We start from the raw sequence: 19,250 nt of genomic DNA on the forward strand, positions 1-19,250 counted from the left end.
GCAGCCAGACTCCTCTCACGGAAGGGAGGGGAGGCTGGCCAGCGAGACTAAGCTAAATACAACCCAATACATCTTATGAAAATTAAGTTGACAATCATTTTTTTCATTTTGGAGAACAGCCTTGTTACACGTTCTGTAAACATAAACAGCAACTCAACAGTTTGGACTCACTGTTCTCTGACTGCAGCAGATTATAGGACTCTGTAATCTTCATAGGAAGCTAAATAGAAAATCTCTTCAAATCAAACAGTCAAAACAAATAAAACTCTTGACATCTTAGTGCAGAAACATGAAGAGGCAGAGACACACCATGAAAATGGTCCAATGTAAAGATATGGAACATAATAGAATATGTACGATCCTTCTGGTTCTTCAGGGCTTGTTGGAGGTTTTGAGGAAACGTTGAGACTTCTGCCTCGACATCTGGTGCTGCTGGCGTGCCACCTGGGCGTCCGAGATCACCTCCTGCAGCTTCTACACACACACACACACACACACACACACACACACACACACACACACACACACACACACACACACACACACACACACACACACACACACACACACACACACAAGATTATATTCGGGCCATAAAAAACTCAGAAAGAAAGACCCTGACGACGGCACTAGCAGGAGGGTTTCCCACTTCTGTGGTTTCATCATGCAGCTGCAGGCTAACGCTGAGCTCGTTAACTAGCATCTCGTTAACTAGCATCTACGCTGTGTCCTCATTGAAATGTTTGTTTTGTTTTGTTTTTCTTCAGACGCATGCAAGTAGGCGGTGGTAGAAAGAGAAAAAAACACAGGGAGAATTGCAATTTTGCTTGTTTCGATTTCGATGATCGAAATCGGAACACCCATTTCGATCAATTTTCGATTTAGAATTGAAATGGTGACACCGCTACCGCACACACACCTGGGCAGCGGGGGGGTCTTTCAGATGGACGGTCCTCACTGGCTCCTGTCTGTCTCTCTTGGGGATTTTCAGTTTCTGTTGCTCCTGACAGAATAAAACAGCAAACAGAAATCAATAGAAACGCTGAAAAAGACAATTGTAATAATAAATGGGACCCATTTGCCTCCCTGCTTGGCACTCAGCATCACAGGGTTGGAATTGGGGGGTTAGATCACCATATGATTCCCGAGCGCAGCATTGCTGCCGCTCACCGCTCCCCCAGGGGATGGGTCAAATGCGGAGAACAAATTTCGCACACTCAGGTGTGTGACAATCAGTGGGACTTTACCTTTACCTTAATCATGTGTCTGACAGACAGAGGCTAGTGTGTCGCTGCTCCATCCGAATCACGCACGGAATATTTGAGGTTTTATCTGCTGCTAAGCTAACATTGATGAACATATACTGTATGATTGGAAAGTAATATCCAGTTATGGAATTATATTTATCACCACTTTGGCAGATGTGAAACATGCTGGGTTTGTTTGCTACATCAGTTAGCTAGCCAACTCACTAACATGATGAATGAATAGAAAATGGCCATGGCAACATTAAAGCTATAGTTGGCTAGTGAGTCATCAGCCTGATTGCTATTTACGTGTGAGATGATTACATTTGCCTTTCTAAATGAAGATACACATTAAGCTGTGGCAGTGAGCTAATGGCTAAAGGGGCGTCTGTGCCGTACAACATTTAGGCTCGCGCAGCACGACTCGCATCTACAGCTGGGACAGTGACAGGGCACATGATGCGCAGCTCAGATCAGTGTATGGGTTTGTGTGTGTACCTTGCAGTAGATCTTCAGGTCAGACCCGCTCACAGCCGGAGGTCTGTAGAAGTTCTCAAACAGACACCCACTCCTTACTGAAATGTCCCACAAAGTCCATCTCCTTCACACACAGAACTCTCCTGGGGGACAGACAGAAAACAACAACAATAACAAAAAAGTTATGACAGACAACAATAAAAAAACAACAAACCTTCAACAGCAAACCAGCCCGAAACTCAAGGGTTTATTGGTCGACGCCTAGACGGAGATATAAAATAGTTCTGTGGAAGATCTCGAGGGTGATCTGACACAGGAGCAGGGTGGTGAACCGGTGGAGATGTACTGAGGGAATGTGGATTCCGAAGGAATATAATTCACAATCCACTGAGCAGTTTTAGAACCATCTCGTGGCTCTGGGCAGAGGGGGAAATATTCTTCAGCATAGTTAAGTTAAGTTAAGTACCCAGACGGCGGCCAGAGTATCTGCTTCTCAGTGCAGAAGCGTATAGGGTTGCAGACGTGCCTGGATGTGGTTAATCAGCTCATCAGGGACGCTTGTGAAGGGAAAGGAGAACTGGCTCAACCTTGCCAACAGTGTTGGGCAAGTTACTTTCAAAATGTAATATACTACATATTACTAGTTACTTTCATTTGAAAGTAATAAGTTACTTTACAATATTACTGCCTGTGTAGAGTAACTGGTTATTTATTACACAACTTTTGCATTACTTTCACTGTAATAACAGCAGTAGCAGAATGACATCGTCGCCCGGGAACAACAAAAATAATTTCAACCATCTTGAAGTCAGTGTAAACCGTCCAAAATTCTAAATGTTATCTTTTTCCTTTGTTAGTGTCATCTATAGTGGTTATTTACATAAAAACACACACTTTGATTAGGAAATGACAGTGCTTTCATTAAAAAAAAAAAGTAACTCAATTTGTAACTTGTGTTACTTGACAAAGTAACTGGTCTGGTATAATAATACTGAAATCCTATTGGTAATAAGTTATATTACTGAGTTACTAAAAGTAATGTATTACATTCCGTAAAGTGTCTCCTACCTGTTGGTGATGATGATGTTGGTCTTTCTGTGTCCGGGGTACTCACAGTGACCTCTGAACACCTCGCCCTCCAGCGGCTTCTCTGACCGCTGTATGCACGCGCACGCACGCACGCACGCACGCACGCACGCACGCACGCACGCACGCACACACACACACACACACACACACACACACACACACACACACACACACACACACACACACACACACACACACACACACACACACACACACACACACACACACACACACAGAGGATGTCAGAGTGAACGCACTCACTCACTACCAATCTACCATGATTTAATTTCCTTCCTCAACGTCATTTAGGGCGTTCTCACACTGGGAACGATTGCTTTTGTTCTGTGCCCAAAGTACAACTGCCTATCTCCTTCCACATGTTTTGTTCAATTAACACCAAACTTTTGGGAAAGTATCTTCAGACCGTCTTCTAAAGAACGACCCGTCCAGATCTTTTGAATGATCAAAGATTGAGTCCACAGTGCAGCAAAGTGTTGAACTGAAGATGGTACTGTAAACAGTGAGTGCGTTTACATGCAGACAATAAACAGTTTATTAGCGGATTTCTGGAGTTACCTGATTATTCAAATGGTCATGTAAACAGCATAAACCGATAAGCTTTATCCATTTATGGCCGTTATCAGGTTATGAATAAACAGATAAACATACCTAGGTTTTTGGCCAATAACCTGTCTTTTGAGTGCATGTATACAGCGTATCAGGTTTCTTGTGGGTTTATACATCTGCGCATGTACAAGTTGCATGTAAAAAGTTGAATTACCGCCGCCTTCTGGAGAGAAATCCGACTAATTGACTGAATCATGTAAACCCGGGTTTTTCCTATTGTCGGATTATTAAAGTGCAGGTAAACGCAGAAATCAGATTATTGCCATAAACTGATTACTCACAGTTATCAGTTTATTGGTGTGCATGTAAACGCACTCAGTGACTACAAATTCTCGCTAAATAAATCTTTAACGTTCATGACTTTTCTTTTCTTTTACAAAACTCTGCTAGCACGGTAGATGAAGCGTGTAAAATTCCAGAATTTTTGACAGTATTTCATGTCCTCATGTATACTATTGCAGTCAATGGAAATAGAGCATCTTTAAACATCACTTTTTCCATTTATGGAGCAATCAATCTGTGTACAAACAAATGACAGACATCTCTTACAGATGCAGCCACTCCCGTCGTGACAGATTTTTTTCATTACTTTGTGCTTGACGATGCGGTGACGTTTTTGAGATGGTTTGAGATGTGAATAATGGCATTCAACCACTAGGGGCCCTCATAGTCCATAATGTGTCTCTCACTGTTGCAGCAGTTTCAAGCTGCGGGGTCACAGTCCACGCAAACGTATTTGTTCTTCCGGTTCAGCGCTAGTTGTCCTATGTGGCTTACTAACATAGCTGCTAGTTGTTGTTGTTATATGGCAGTAAAATGCTACAGAATGACCAAATTGATATAACTTTTAACCATTTCGAGTAACAATGTTTCCATACGGATCACCAGCGTTAGTTTGTTTATAACGTGGCTATATTCATAACGTTTATATCTCGGATGCGTTATATACTGTCTGGTTAACGCCAACCTACAGTATGTGCCCTATCAGAGTTCGTTACGTTATTGTACAGTACACTAAACAAAACAACATGATAGCTGCAGCTGCGTCACTGTTAAGCGTTAAGTTTTAATGATTTGCAACTTGTTTTGTGTTGTAGCCTACAGGATTTGGTTCAAGCATATTGTATGGTGACATTGAATTAGTGTTAGCTTAGCGCTAGCTAGCTAGCAAACACTACGATCTGTGAATAGAATTGGCCTGCAGCCATTTCTAACTACTGTACAGTAGCTAGTTTTTCTCGAATTGATATAACGTTACAGTAGCATGGACCCATCTCGTTATGACAGTGGGGAGATGTTAGCTTTTAGGTTGATATACCTTGATCTTTACTACCTAACATCCGAAAAGCTAGTCACAATACTGTATTAATACCGACTACCGTAAATTCCGGACTATAAGACGCACCGGTGTATAAGCCGCGGGACCAAAATTGACTATTTTTTTCTTCTATAAGCCGCACCGGTCTATAAGCCGCGGGTGTTTTGATGTTTAATTACCATATGAAAGGGTTCGTGCACAGAGAGGAATGTCGGGAAAGCGATGGCTGTTTGGGGAAGCTCCCATTTATTAACATTTCAACAAAACAAAACAAAAGTCAGGTCACTAATCCCCAGACAAAATCACACAACAATAGGCTATATGTGCAGCAAACCTGTAACCAGAGAAGTCAAGTCACTAATGCTCGTCTTCCTCTTCTTCCTGCGTACTGAAACCACCAAAGTCCTCATCTTCAGTGTCGGAAACGAACAGGTTCAGGGTGGCTTCGTCAACCACTCTCCTCTCTCCTTCATTGTCACTCAAAACCAACGAACTCCTCTTCATCTATAGCTGTGTTTCCATTACAGTTTTTCGCAAAAGAATTGCGATATTTCTACAACTTCGACAATGTACAATTGCGACTTGTAGGCGTTTCCATTGAAGTTGCGTTTGAGTGATTCCCCGTTGCAGCAGCTGCCACAGTGATTACGCACGGGGATCTGCCCCATATCCCGTCCCCTGCATGCTCAAATCCAACCAATGGTCAATGGAAATCCCAACATGAAGTTACAATGCATATAAACGAGCCTGATTATCAATTCAAAAGAAAATGAGTCGCAAAATGTTGCTGGCTGCGTGAATGCAGTCAGCGCGACAGGCAGAGGAAAAAAGGTAGCCTAATAGCCTACAACTGGTCCGATTTAGAGATGGAGGGGGGAAAAGGCTGATTTGGTTCTATAATTGCACCTGAAACGTGTGCAATGTATTAGCCTACTCACAGTCACTGTATTCACTTCAGACAGCACCACCGCACCAGTGTGTGCTTTTCATCCTCTCATCTCGCCGCTGTGCCAAATGCGCGCACACAGGCAGCCTGCTGTCACCATGGACCGATTTCTGCCATTAAACATTATCTAATTTGCCCGGCTACGCTTTTGCACAACACTCGTCTTTCTGCTAGGTAGCGTTGCTTCAAAGTTTTCCACTTGCTGCGGAGGTTTTGACACGGCTATCGAACCTTACTTACCAAACTTATTTTCCGCTCCTTTTCCAAGGGATAATATGGGTCACATGACGTGCAAATGCGAAAAATGTGTTTCCATTACACTTTTGCGATAAACTGCTATATCGACACGTCTGAAAAACCACCTCATGATCATCTACTGCTCGTTCTCATGCTGTCGAGAACGAGCAAAGCTTTTTTTTGGTGAAAGAATCCTCCAGGGCGCTTCTTGTTAACAGTCCGAGTGAGTGGCAGGTCGAACGTCAAAGGCACTTCATCCATATTTATGATCTGCTCCGGTTCGATGGAATATTCCTTGATCTTCCTTTGTGTGAATTCGCCGAAGTTTGTGATTTTCTCCTGGTAGTCGGGGGAGGGAGTTGATGGGCTTGTGGCCGTTTGCTTACCGTAATTACCATATGTAAGTGGTCACGCACAGAGGGGATTGTCGGGAAAGAGATGGCTGTTTGAGGAAGCTCCCATTTACCGTATTACCATAACATTTCAACAAAACAACATAACACAACACCACCGTTGTTTATTTTTACAGTGCACACAGTGTCCGCGGTGTGGTGAAAAGAGGGCAAGAGAGGAAATTAAAACAGAAGTGGATTTATAGTTAGAAAGAGTGCTAAAAAAGAGAGATTTTTTTTTTTTTTTTTTTTTTTTCTGAAAAAATCCATAGATAAGACGCACCGTTATATAAGCCGCAGGGGCCAAAAAACGGGAAAAAAGCCGCGGCTTATAGTCCGGAATTTACAGTAGTCACCTTTAGCTGACAGCCAAACTTTTCACCCTAAAATAGGAGGATTTACTGTATGAGTAGCCTAGTTTGATTTCTCCCCTGGTATCTATTCATTGTCACTAGCCTATGCATACAGTACATGAACCACCATCATTCAGTCAGTCAATCAATTGATCAACAACTTTATTAATCCAATTCGTTTTGAATAGTTTGTTGATGTAACAAATAGTAACATACAGTACAAGCAGATAGGCCTACAGTACACCAAATAGGTCAAATGTGAAAGAGAATCTATACTGTAAATGTTGGTCTGTAGACTGTAAACTTCTGTGGGCACTGGGCAGGGCTCTGCTAAACACTGCAGTGTATGAGATTAAAAAGTGACTTCTTCTGTTTTCTATGCAGGTATATAACACGTGGGCAAAATGCGGCATCCAACGTCCTCAAAGGAAAACAGAACCACCCACAAAAAGTCAATAAAAGACAGCATCACTTTAATAAATCTAATCTGCTACATCCATTTGATTTGTATCACTATGATATCAGGAGATTAACAGGAGAAATTACCAATCACAGCGGGAGAGAGGGTTACAAATAGAGAGACCCGCACAAAAATCAGGAGTGTTGGCAGTTATCAGTCCAATGTGTTGACCTTTGCTTACTTTATATGTAAGTCAGTATGGCCCTCTGGAAAAAAATGTTTCCCACCCCTGATCTAGGTTAATAGACTTTCAGATATCAAGTATCGAAGTAGGTTTTGAGGTGTCTTCAGAATGACCAGCTTACTGTATCGGGTCACTCTTACATGTACATTATAGTGACTACGCTGTTGTATGTTATCTGCCAAATATATTTCCAGGCTGTTAGAGGATTATAGATTATCTAACATCAGCCATTGATAGATATTCCAATGTCTTTAAAGCTCTGTCATTGTTACTTAACCCTTAGTTAATATGGAACAATAAATGAGCTTGAATCGTCACAACTCTTATGACATCTGTATATCAAATGCTTTGTCACAGAAGAAGCTTTCTAAACCCAGAAAAAGTGCCATAAATTCACACACACAGTGCTAAAACATGCATCATCACACCAAGTTCTGTCAAAACGGTCACATTTGTACAATCAAAAGGATCTGTGGGTTGATTTCCTGCCCACTACCATCTGATATTGTCAGTGTTCCTGCAAAAAAAAATCATACACAATTCATTTAAACAGATGGACATTTGCTTGCATAGGAGTTATGAGTGTGCAGTCTGTTTCCTTTGTTTACAACTTAGAACAAAACAAAACATGCAAAGCCACTTTTGCCTGCTCCTTGGTTGACCCATTCAGGAAGCGCTCAAAGTTCATGTTTCCAAGACAACAAGCAACAAGCACCACAGCTGTTTGTTTGCGGAAGCCGAAAAATCCATTGAGCAAATCAGCGCAGCGTATTTAGACCACGTGCATGCACATTGCAACATCAACTGTTGAGTGGTTAATTTACATGGACCTCTTGCCAGCCTCAAGAATGAAATTTGTGGGGGGAAGCAGGACAACTGTTACCTTTCAGAACCGGTTTGACTGCTATTCTAACAGCATACAGTGATCAGCTAATTAGATGCATCACTCACCCCCCCCCCCTCCCCCCCCCGCACAAAGGGCACGCACACACAGCACAGAATTAGATTTCACTCAATATAGACTTTCCTGATTTGAATCCAATCGAAATCGTTTGGCATCTTCTGAAAGATCACATACGAAAAGTGACCAAATTCACACAGTGCTAAAACATGCATCATCACACCATATTTCTGTCAAAACGGTCACATTTGTACAATCAAAAGGATCTGTGGGTTGATTTCCTGCCCACTTCAGCAGAACTGAACGTGTGGCCTGGTTTAGTGGTGTTTGCTGACAACGCCACCTAGGTTTTTTTTGGCTAGAGCCTAGGAACTTAATAGACTCAAATATACAATGGAGGTTCGGCACAAGGGAGAGCAGTTTAAAATACCCAAGGACAGAGACAGAAGCAGCTTTTCCCAAATATAAATACCATTTATTGGTTAAAAAGTTTTCAGGGAAAAAAAGTTCTGTTGTTGCAAAAGCTTCATAGTTCAATGAAAATATTGTATGCTTTAAATCTAAAATTGTTCATGGATTACATTCTAATCTAACAAACCTATCAATTTAAAAGTCAAGCATGTTACCGTGGAAACAATTAAGCTTAGCCCAAAATCACAAATCAGAATGAGGGGGTCCCTGGTATATTTTCTATCTTGTAAGAGGTGCTTGGCTGACGCCAGCCAGGCCGACGTGTCCTCCACGCCCGGGCGGGGTCCGACCAGCCGCCCACAGTACCGCAGCAGCGTTCAGGCGATCCGCTGACCCACAGCGCTCTGGCTCCGTCTCCGCTCCGCTCCCTCAGAGCTTTGAGACCATCTTGCCACTCTTTTTGCTTTGGACGACACTGCTTACAGGCAGGCTCTGAAAAACAATGTAGAAACACAAAAATATTCTTCTTTCAGGTGACATAAATTTATGAATGTGACATATCCAAAGCGTCTTATGTTGACTATTTGTGAAGTCCCTCGGCGTGACTATACTGTATGTGAAAAGTAACAAGAGTTCGGCGGGGACGGCGGAGACGTGGCTGGCTCTGTCGGCTGCTGCGTGCTGTCTTTCGGCGGCTTGCTCTGGCTTCTCTCCGTCTCTGAGACATCAGAGTGAAATCCTGCTCAATCTGCAGACAAGATATACCTGTTTACATGGGGGCCAAAATTAAAAACAGTTCTGCAGCGCACACGCACTGCTCACGCAGACACTGTGTTCCAGCTGTTAGAATAAGAGCTTATATCCGGCTTCTCCAGCCGGGGGGAATGCATTCAAAATATTAGGTTTGAATCAATCTGGGAACCGAGAGTCTATTTGTATTTGAAAAATAGACTCTGGGACAGCCCTACCATTTTTCCCAGCTTCCTGTACAACAAAAGCACTCTATCTCTAGTTCCACCTCCAATGTGTGTTGAGTGCGTTTCCGTTCACATACTATAACAAAGCCTCACAAATGCACATTTTGTTTCACAGTTATGACTGCACTGAAGTTCGCACTGAAACATTTTGGGAAATGAAAACAAAAAAGAGCTAAATTAATTGGGAGTTATTTTTCTTTTTACGGTAGACTTTTCTTTGTGGGAAGCGAGGGGGGGCGGGGGGCGAGGCCTGAGCGCAGCGCGGCGCGTCCATGGAGATTTTTTTATCAGCGCGTCGGGTTTTGCTGCCTGTGCCTGTAAGATCTGCGTGGTAGGCTATCAGTGGATATCTGCTGTGATTGAGTCCTCACCGTCCTCATCATCGTAAAGTCGCCTTCAAAGCATGATGTTCGATTATAACGAACTAGTTGTGTGGCTTAGCCTTCCCAAATGTTGAGGGTAGTTTTTTAGAATTTAATATATAGAATTGGGAACGTCACATTCAATTTCAAATTGCTGACATGCACTAATTTTAGCTGCCTATAACATTTGCAAAGCTGAGCTTTTCAATAGCTTTGTAAATAGCCTACTGTTCTAGAGAAAGCCTCACGTCTTTTTCTGCCTCCCCTTCCCTTCAGTTTTATCCCAATTTAGAAATGCTTCTTTCTCTACACTTTTGTCTGTCTCTCACAGATCTTTGTTGTCACTCGACACTATTATTTGGTGTTGCTTAGCTGGAAACGATCATATTTTCACGCATGCACACTGTGACGAGAGAGGGACCATGAGTGTAGCCTATAGGCTACTACTGTATGCCCTGTCTGACAGCTTGCCCGCCGGGCGGAGTTGCCTCCTCCCGCTGGGTGAGACAGCTGTCTCGGTATGAACGGGCGTGCAGTGGGGGATGAGAGGAGCGCGAGCCGTGTGAAAACAGACGCGGGCACCAGCATTCAGGCGATCCACTGACCCACAGCGCTCTGGCTCCGTCTCCGCTCCGCCGCCGTCCGCTCCCTCAGGCTGGCTGTCGGCTGCTGCGTGCTGTCTTTCGGCGGCTTGCTCTGGCTTCTCTCTGTCTCTGAGACATCAGAGTGAAATCCTGCTCAATCTGCAGACAAGATAGAATACCTGTTAACATGGGGGCCAAAATTAAAAACAGTTCTGCAGCGCACACGCACTGCTCACGCAGACACTGTGTTCCAGCTGTTAGAATAAGAGCTTATATCCGGCTTCTCCAGCTGTCGGGGAATGCATTCAAAATATTATGTTTGAATCAATCTGGGAACCGAGAGTCTATTTGTATTTGAAAAATAGACTCTGGGACAGCCCTACCATTTTTCCCAGCTTCCTGTACAGCGTGCCTTCCTGCCACTTCTGGCGCTCTTGGAACTTCTCTCGTACAGCCTGCATCCTTGATGGCAAATAAATTAATAAATGATCATTTCAATTGCATTATCACAAATATACACAGCAATTTAGTCATTTTAACAGTTACTAGTTAAGATATACAGTACAACTTGTGCATTATGAGGAGTGTTACAATTACAGTCGTATTACAAAAGCACTATCTCTAGTTCCACCTCCAATGTGTGTTGAGTGCGTTTCCGTTCACATACAGTACTGTACCTACTAGGGGTACTTGAGCAGCTTGCAGGGGGTACTTGGAATGATTGGGGAATACATTTTACCTCCAAAATGATAAATAAATATATATATATATATATAACCACAGTGCTGTGTACACCATGCAATACACGCTTCTGCAGTGGGTTGCACCAGCTGTGCGTAAGTTGAAACGTAAGCTAGTTTGAACGTAGCAGTTAGTGTGGACTTTACACCCTAACTTAAGACAGAACTTACGTTCAGCTGGTGCAACAGGCTGCAGTGGGCATTAACGTTAGTAAAACGTTAGTCAACCCAGTGCAGTGCTCCGTTCAGGCGTTGGACCGACCAGTGTGTCAAATTAACTTTTATGTCCATCTGCCGCTAGTAAAACTGTCACCCTACAGTCCTCTGTTTACACTCAGTCAACCACACGTGTCGCACCGAATGACAAACCTGCAACAGAAGTCGCCTACCCACGCTCTGTTCAGAGCAAAACACACGTGTCTCAAAGTCCGCTAGCAATTTAATACTCGTGTTGCACCGACCCACCTGGCGTTAATAACTTACTGTCGATAAACCACTACAAAGAGGTTTAATTAGTCAGTCCGATGCTAACGTAGCGTTAGCATGCTAACGTAGCGTTAGCATGTTATCAGCCCAGCCTGTTCAACAGATGGCTAGCGTTACATGTAGGTAACTGTGGCTACCTGTAATGTTGCAAATCAGTTTAACCTGACACATGTTAATCAATAATAAACTTACCTGGCATTTGATCCATCAAGTGAAGAAAAGGGCTTCCCAACTGCTTAATTATGTCCGTCCTATCTCTTAACGCTACTGTAGGCTATAGTATAGGGGGAGAAAAATGGCGACCGAATCGGAAATAAAGTGGGCGTTAGTAGGCGTGACCATGCTGTTTACCCCAATCATACCCCAATATAATTTTGTCTGGAACTTTGCGCTCACTCTGCAGGTAATAATTATGCTCCAAAAGGATTAAATATTACTATTTGAGAGGAAAATAATATTTACTCTGGGAAAAATACCCTCCAGTTTTTCCTGTGTACTAGGCTACTGACGGTGGACTGCTCTGAGAGGCAGGCGAATCACAGGGCGAAGTCAGTCTTTCAGAAAGCTAATCAGACGGTGTGTTTTTGCGCCTCCTGGTGGGTGAAAACAGAAGTGGACTTACAGGGTGAAAAAAAAATATTCCCACCGCAGCACTGCCGCACGTTGCGCGCAGGACAGTCGCGGGGAAGTGGTCTCAGTTTGGCTGGCTGCATCTGTATGTTGTATAGATGAAGTATGCAAATTGTCAGAATTTTGTCTTGAATACTGAATATTTGACACTAGTTTGAAATCTGCCTGTAAATGCATGGACAGCTGTTAGCCCTCGTTCACACCATATGCCGAAGCTACGCTGAAGCGATGGTTTCAGCTTCTATTCTTCTATTTCTATTTCTATTTTTCAAGTGTGGAGCGCACTGCACCTGAGCTGCCAGGCATGAAGCCGAGCGAGGCGCTGAGGAAAACAGTGCTTCTGGTGTGAGCGGTTTAGCGTGGCACTCAGCTTCTGCATAGCGCCTGGTGTGAACCAAGGGTTACACTGCACCCTGGTGGTTGGTCAAGTCATAGTGTGAAGCTTCCGCTGATTTTCCCACTTCCCAAGTTGCTCGACTTGATCACAACTTGCCATTGGTGGCTAAGGTTGTAAGGTCGAGCCTTGGGGGATGTAGAGTAATCGTGCTTTTAATGCGTTTAAGCAGATTTTTGGTCTGTAAAGTTCTGCTGATGGACCCTCATGTAGGTTATCTCTCATTTGTTGTTGTGCTCTTCCTCCTACTTCTTCATCTACCTCATCTAAATGAATTCTTTCAACAGGAAGTGAGCAACCATTTTCCTGAGTTGACACATAAACGCCATGTTGGCGACATTTTATAGTTGATACTCTGATGTCCCGTTCCCGTGAAAGCAGCATGAAGCTATACAGATTTTAGAATGTGGCAGACCACATTTCTTCTGTAGTAGTTGCAAGTTTCAACTCGTCTCGTTGCAAATCTTTGGTGTAAACTGGCCTTAAACAAATGGGGCCCTATTCTCCCACAGGCCGTCGGCGCTAAAACGGGCCTTAAACGCAAAAAAACGTGCCTTGCGCCTGTTTTGGGACGATATCAATATGGCTTAACGCTGCCAAATGCGCTTTAGGCCGAATGGGCGTGGCGCAGTCCCAGAATGGGCCAAAGTGGGCGTGTCGGCGCTAACTACCGGCCTACTCATATCTTCGCACCTGGCCTACATTTAGCGCTTTGCGCCTTTGAAAAGCAGGCCTATTCAGTGCGCCAGTGTCAAGGAGTGCTCTTCTGCCTCTCCCCTGTCACCCTTCTCTGTCTCTCTCTGAAACCAGGCCTATTCAGTGCGCCAGTGCTCTTCTGCCTCTTCTCTGTCACCCTTCTCTCTCTCTCTCTGACTCCCTCGCTCAGACAGACACAACACATAGCAGCACCCAGCTTCCCATAGGAAATAGCAGTTGTAAGTTTACTGCCTGCATGTCCCAGCATGCAATTGGGTCCTCCATTTCGCTACTAAATAGCAACCAAATGAGCCGAAATAGATATAAAAGGTAGATCTAAAATAATGTGTAATGGTAAGACAACCTGCAATTGTAGAACATTTCAATATGGGACCAAATAAAACATCGAAATAAAACACCACCCTATGTGAAACATATATGTCCTCTTGAGCCTATATATACCCCTTGTGGGTTTAACGTGATTTAGATAAGTGACAGGGGAACGCGCTGCCGCTCCAATAACTTGGCCCTATTTCACATTTAGTTTTACAATAAAAACACATTTATGCAATGACTTCACATAATGTAGGGTATATTTATGTGCATCATTCTACCTGCAGCAGGGGAGAGAAAACGATATCTTTCTGGACAAACTTTCACCAATATAAAATGAATCTCATCATATAGGGATAGGCTATATTTTTCTAGCTGATGCATTTAGAACATTCTTTTCACTTTGATCTTGCTATAGTGTAGCGTATTTACATGCTTGCAGTATTGAAACTGCAGTTAGATTGGTTTGAGAAGCATAATAATATGGAATAATAGCCTATAATGCAGACACAGACTGGATGAAGGGAGGGGGGGGGGGGGGCAGAGCGTTTGGCTTTCTCTGGTTTTGCGGGATCACTGGAATTGGAGCTAAAAAGGCAAGCGTGCGATTCGTTTATTGCAGTTATCCAATGAGCATGACGGTGCATAATTTTACGCTTAAAAGGCGTGGTTGTAATGCTTTAGGCTGCGTGTAGCGCCAGCACGACGATATCAAGTGCGCTGGTCCACGCCCACTGATTTGCGCTGCGCCAGGCGCTCGGCCTAGAAACAGCGCCGATGCAACGATAGGGACCATGCTCCCCACGGACCTCAACGCTAACCTGACATTGCCAGATGGGGGCGGTATTACCATTCTCTCGCAAATCTCGCGAGGGAATCCAGCTTGCTTGCGAGGTTACCTCAACGCCCCCCTTTCAAAAATATTGCTTCCAGCGCCGCCTGACATTCTCCGAACGTCTGCTAGGGGGCAGTACTGCCCCTGTTGAGAAACACTAAGTTACAGTGACAAAGTGAAAACTATGAATAAGGAAGATCTGTTTATTCATCAGGTTTGAACACACATCACACACTTCACACTGAAGGACACAAACACACGTCTACATCCGTGGATTTTAAAGGAACACTCCGCCCATTTTCAACCAGCTTTGTATCATTAGAACATCAGTAGTATATCAGAAAACTGTAAACGGTTTTGAAGTCTGTCATTTAATTTGACAGTTATTGAGTGTTAAAGTGTGGACCAGTCACATCACTGGTCCACACTAACTCAAATTAATAACTCATTAACTCAAATCAACTCTCAATAACTGTCAAACTAGATGAATGATGAATAGTTTGACAGTTATTGAGAGTTGATTTGAGTTAATGAGTTATTAATTTGAGTTAGTGTGGACCAGTGATGTCACTGGTCCACACTTTAACACTCAATAACTGTCAAATTAAACGACCGACTTCAAAACAGTTTACAGTTTTCTGATATAGGCTACTGCTGGTGTTCTAATGATACAAAGCTGGTTGAAAATGGGCAGAGTGTTCCTTTAAGGCAACCAAAGGGTTAACCCATTGATACCTGATGCAGCATTTGCGTGTCTATCCCTTTAAGTCTTAAAGGGATACACACACAAATTCTGCATCGGGTATCAATGGGTTAAAGTAATGCACAAATACTACAGTGAGTCCTGCTAAGTGATGTCATGCTAGGGACAGGAAGGCCTCATTTGCATGAAGTTCTATCAGTTTATATGCAATTCACAAACTGCATCATGTTCACAGGATGAAGATCACATTTATATAGTTATATATATATATTTATATACACACAGTATGAAAGCAATGGTTTAAAAGGTGATGCTACAAACCTTTTACAAAAATATTGCTACGTTCTACAGCAGACACCTTAATTAATTTCTGTGTTTATAGTAAAATATTTTCCACAACCTGCCATTGTAGTTTTGGATACAATCTAAATTATAAATGGTTTTAAACATAGCATCCTAGAGTGCTTCAGAAATAATTGTAAAAAAATAAAAAAATAAAAATAAATAAATAAATAAATGTTTAATTAAAAAAGTTACAGAAAAAAATATATCCGCTGTTTTTAAAAAAATGCTTTGAGGTATCGAATGACAAGATATTTACTTTGGCATGCAAAGAAACCTGCATTACACAATAATTGATAGATACATTTATTAGTTTACAAAAGCAAAACTCTGTCACACACACGTTTATACAGATTAAATAAATCCAGGTAGCATTTTGAGACAGGACTGGTCTGAGACAGAGTGGACACAAACAGCATTAAAAGATTTGAAATACAGTTTAGAACTGAAGCCTTCTATTCCTCATCATGCTGCATGGAAGAGAAACAGAGAAGAAAGAGATTATAGGCTGCAAACTGACAGACGCACAGCACTGACAGACAGGAAACAGACAGACAGGAAACAGACAGACGCACAGCACTGACAGACAGGAAACAGACAGACACACAGCACTGACAGACAGGAAACAGACAGACACACAGCTGACAACAGGAAACAGACGCATAGCACTTACAGACAGGAAACAGACAGATGCACAGCTCTGACAGACAGGAAACAGACAGACACACAGCTGACAGCAGGAAACAAACTCACAGCACTGACAGACAGGAAACAGACAGATGCACAGTGCTGACAGACAGGAAACAGACAGATGCACAGTGCTGACAGACAGGAAACAGACAGACGCACATCACTGACAGATAGGAAACAGACAGACACACAGCACTGATGCTGCCTTCCAGACAACTGGGACCTTCGGATTTTCTGGCCTCCTATTAGGAAAAGTGCGCTGGAACGGCACTCAAAGTGGGAGCTCCCACTTGAAAACTGGGAGAAAAAAATCTACCCCCACTAGGCTGGGAACCAGTTGTCTGACGTCACACAACAATGGCCGCAACATGGAGTATGTAGTCCAAAGTATTAAGTGCCTAAATAAAATGTATAATAGAGTCTGTTACATTATGTGTCATTGCTGCTCCTCATTTTCATTTAAATATGTAAGGAGGGTGCTCTGCTCGTTGTTAAGCTGTCTTGCCATTTGCCAAACAAAAAAAAGTTTGTCGCGGTCCGCCATGTTTCTTGGTTGCATTTTGCCTTTGTGCTCTGGAATGCTTTGAAGGTGGGGGGTGGGACTTTTCCACTGGGAAACACCCACGTCCCATGTGTCTGGAAGGCAGCATGACACACAGGTAACACAGATGCAGAGAGCTAACAGCAGGAAACAGACGCGCAGCGCTGACAGACAGGAAACAGACAGACACACAGCACTGACAGTAGGGAACAGACAGACGCACAGTGCTGACAGTAGGAAACAGACAGACAACAATGGACGATATTGAAGGGATGGTGTTCTTGATTCTCGGGAGGTCCTTGCTCATTTGACCACGGCTTAGTTTTGCGCGTTGCCATTCAATAGTAGTAAAAGTCGTACGATTATGGTAGAAAGAAGTAGTCAGTGGAAAGGAATTGCAGCTGCTACAGTAGCCTGGCTATTTAAATATGGCAGGTTTTTGTGCAGGATATCTCGTGTCGCGCAATGATGACAATTCTCTCCAATCAGCAGTCTGCAGTGTTTTCACCTCACCTTTTGGTCTCACCTCAGCTCGCTTAGAACCTCGACGGAGGTGTTACCAAAAAAAAACTACCAGGTAATAAATGTATGTACCTAACGTAAAAACAAAAAAACCGAGTAGAGTTGAGTCGAGCCAGTGGTGGAAAAGCACCATTAAAACAGAGCTGTACTGTGTGGTTTCACACTCGTTTAGAAATGTTTTGTGCAAAAAAGTGAACTTGTTGTTTAATCAGTTGCATTGTGGAATAACAGATGTAACATCACAGAGTTTGTGCCACACATGGTGTGCAGCACTACAACCCTTGAATAAATCATCTTCTACTCCTCGTGTGTTTCAGAGGCTGTAGAGAGCTCAGGTTTAAAGCCAGAGTGAAGATACTGCTCTCATCTGAAACTAGAAGACCTGTCAGGGCATCCAATGGTCATGACATGTTGTCAGGAAGGGGGCTAAATAATGCTCTAAAGTTAGGCTAAGTTTCGCAAGGAAAAACCAGCATGGCCATTTTCAAAGGGGTCCCTTGACCTCTGACCTCAAGATATCTGAATGAAAATGGGTTCTATGGGTACCCACAAGTCTCACCTTTACAGACATGCCCCCTTAAGGGTTAACCCCCCTTAAGGGTTACAGTTAACTCACCTGGAACAGGTCGAAGCCCTGCGACTCGGTCTGGTCGTACGGTCTGATGACGCCGTCCTCCCTGATCAGCCTGACCGGCCGCAGCTTGGTCACTTCCTCTGTCGACTCCGCCGCCCTGACCACACACACACACGCGCCACACACACACACACACACACACACACACACACACACACACACACACACACACACACACACACACACACACACACACACACACAGATGTCAGCCTAATGACAGTGGCTCTGCCCTCAGTTTGATGGTGGAGCCTACGAGCAGGCAGTTTTCTACTCTGCTTTAAAGATCATTGCTGGCAACTTAAAGGAGGACTTTGCCAATTTTCAACCAGCTTTGTATCGTTACAATGTGGGTTTACGTTGATGAACAATATGTAACTTCCCTCCATCTTCATTCTCAGGCACGGAGGTGAACAGATGTTCTGCTCGAGCGCTGTTGTTTAAACTGCAGATTTGTTATTAGTCTTTTTTCTGTATGCGTTCATCCACTGGAGAATCACATGGAGAGCCTTAATGAGCGTTAATGAGCCATACCAACTGGCAGGGGCGGAGTTTCTGCAGGCAGTTGAACGGAGATCTTCTCAGTGCAGGAAACATGCAGAGAAGGTAAACATTGTTTATCTGCATATACTAGCCACACTGTAATGATACGAAGCTGGTTGGAAATGAGCAAAGTCCTTTAAATAAGGAAAGTGACTGGAGAATTTGGGGATTTAGCAAATCAGCTCGACAGTTTTCTGCCCAGATTTCTGCCTTCACACTGCTGCCAGCTGCGTGATGCTGCTTTCGGGATCCATCCATTCTCGTAAACGCGATATCTCAGGAACACCTTGAGGGAATTTTGCTTTTGCAAGCAGCCACCAGGGAGCGCTGAGCGAGGTGCCACAAGCAGCCGCATTCTCCAACTCAGAGGGACCAAACTCAAACAAAGCAAACTATGTAAAGGCCAAACGGGCGAGTTGCAGTCAAATGTTTGCTGGAACATCTCACCTTATGTTACCTCTACAGTGAAAGCATGGAACAGTAAGTTCATCAGGTTATCCAGAATCCAGCGAGTGGTCACAGTAAAGGATGCAGATTACATGACGGATGGGTCTCCAGTACTGTGGAGGCGGGGGGATGGGGGGGGGGGGGGCACGG

General features: G+C 43.6%; 1 pseudogene across 1 annotated transcript in view; it reads right to left on the minus strand.

Annotated features, from left to right (window-relative positions):
* Window positions 1-372: 372 nt before the first annotated feature.
* Window positions 373-19,250, minus strand: part of LOC310776271 (intermembrane lipid transfer protein VPS13C-like) — a 107,554-nt pseudogene continuing 88,676 nt past the window's right edge. Inside the window, exons 39-43 of the transcript in view lie at window positions 18,094-18,208; window positions 2,793-2,881; window positions 1,746-1,867; window positions 920-1,003; window positions 373-474 (exon numbers count right to left, since the gene is read on the minus strand). The product of the transcript in view is annotated as an intermembrane lipid transfer protein VPS13C-like (transcript). The remainder of the gene's footprint in view (window positions 475-919; window positions 1,004-1,745; window positions 1,868-2,792; window positions 2,882-18,093; window positions 18,209-19,250) is intronic.

This window comes from Poromitra crassiceps, assembly GCF_964638095.1.
Source record: "Poromitra crassiceps genome assembly, chromosome: 5".
Classification (NCBI taxonomy): domain Eukaryota; kingdom Metazoa; phylum Chordata; class Actinopteri; order Beryciformes; family Melamphaidae; genus Poromitra; species Poromitra crassiceps.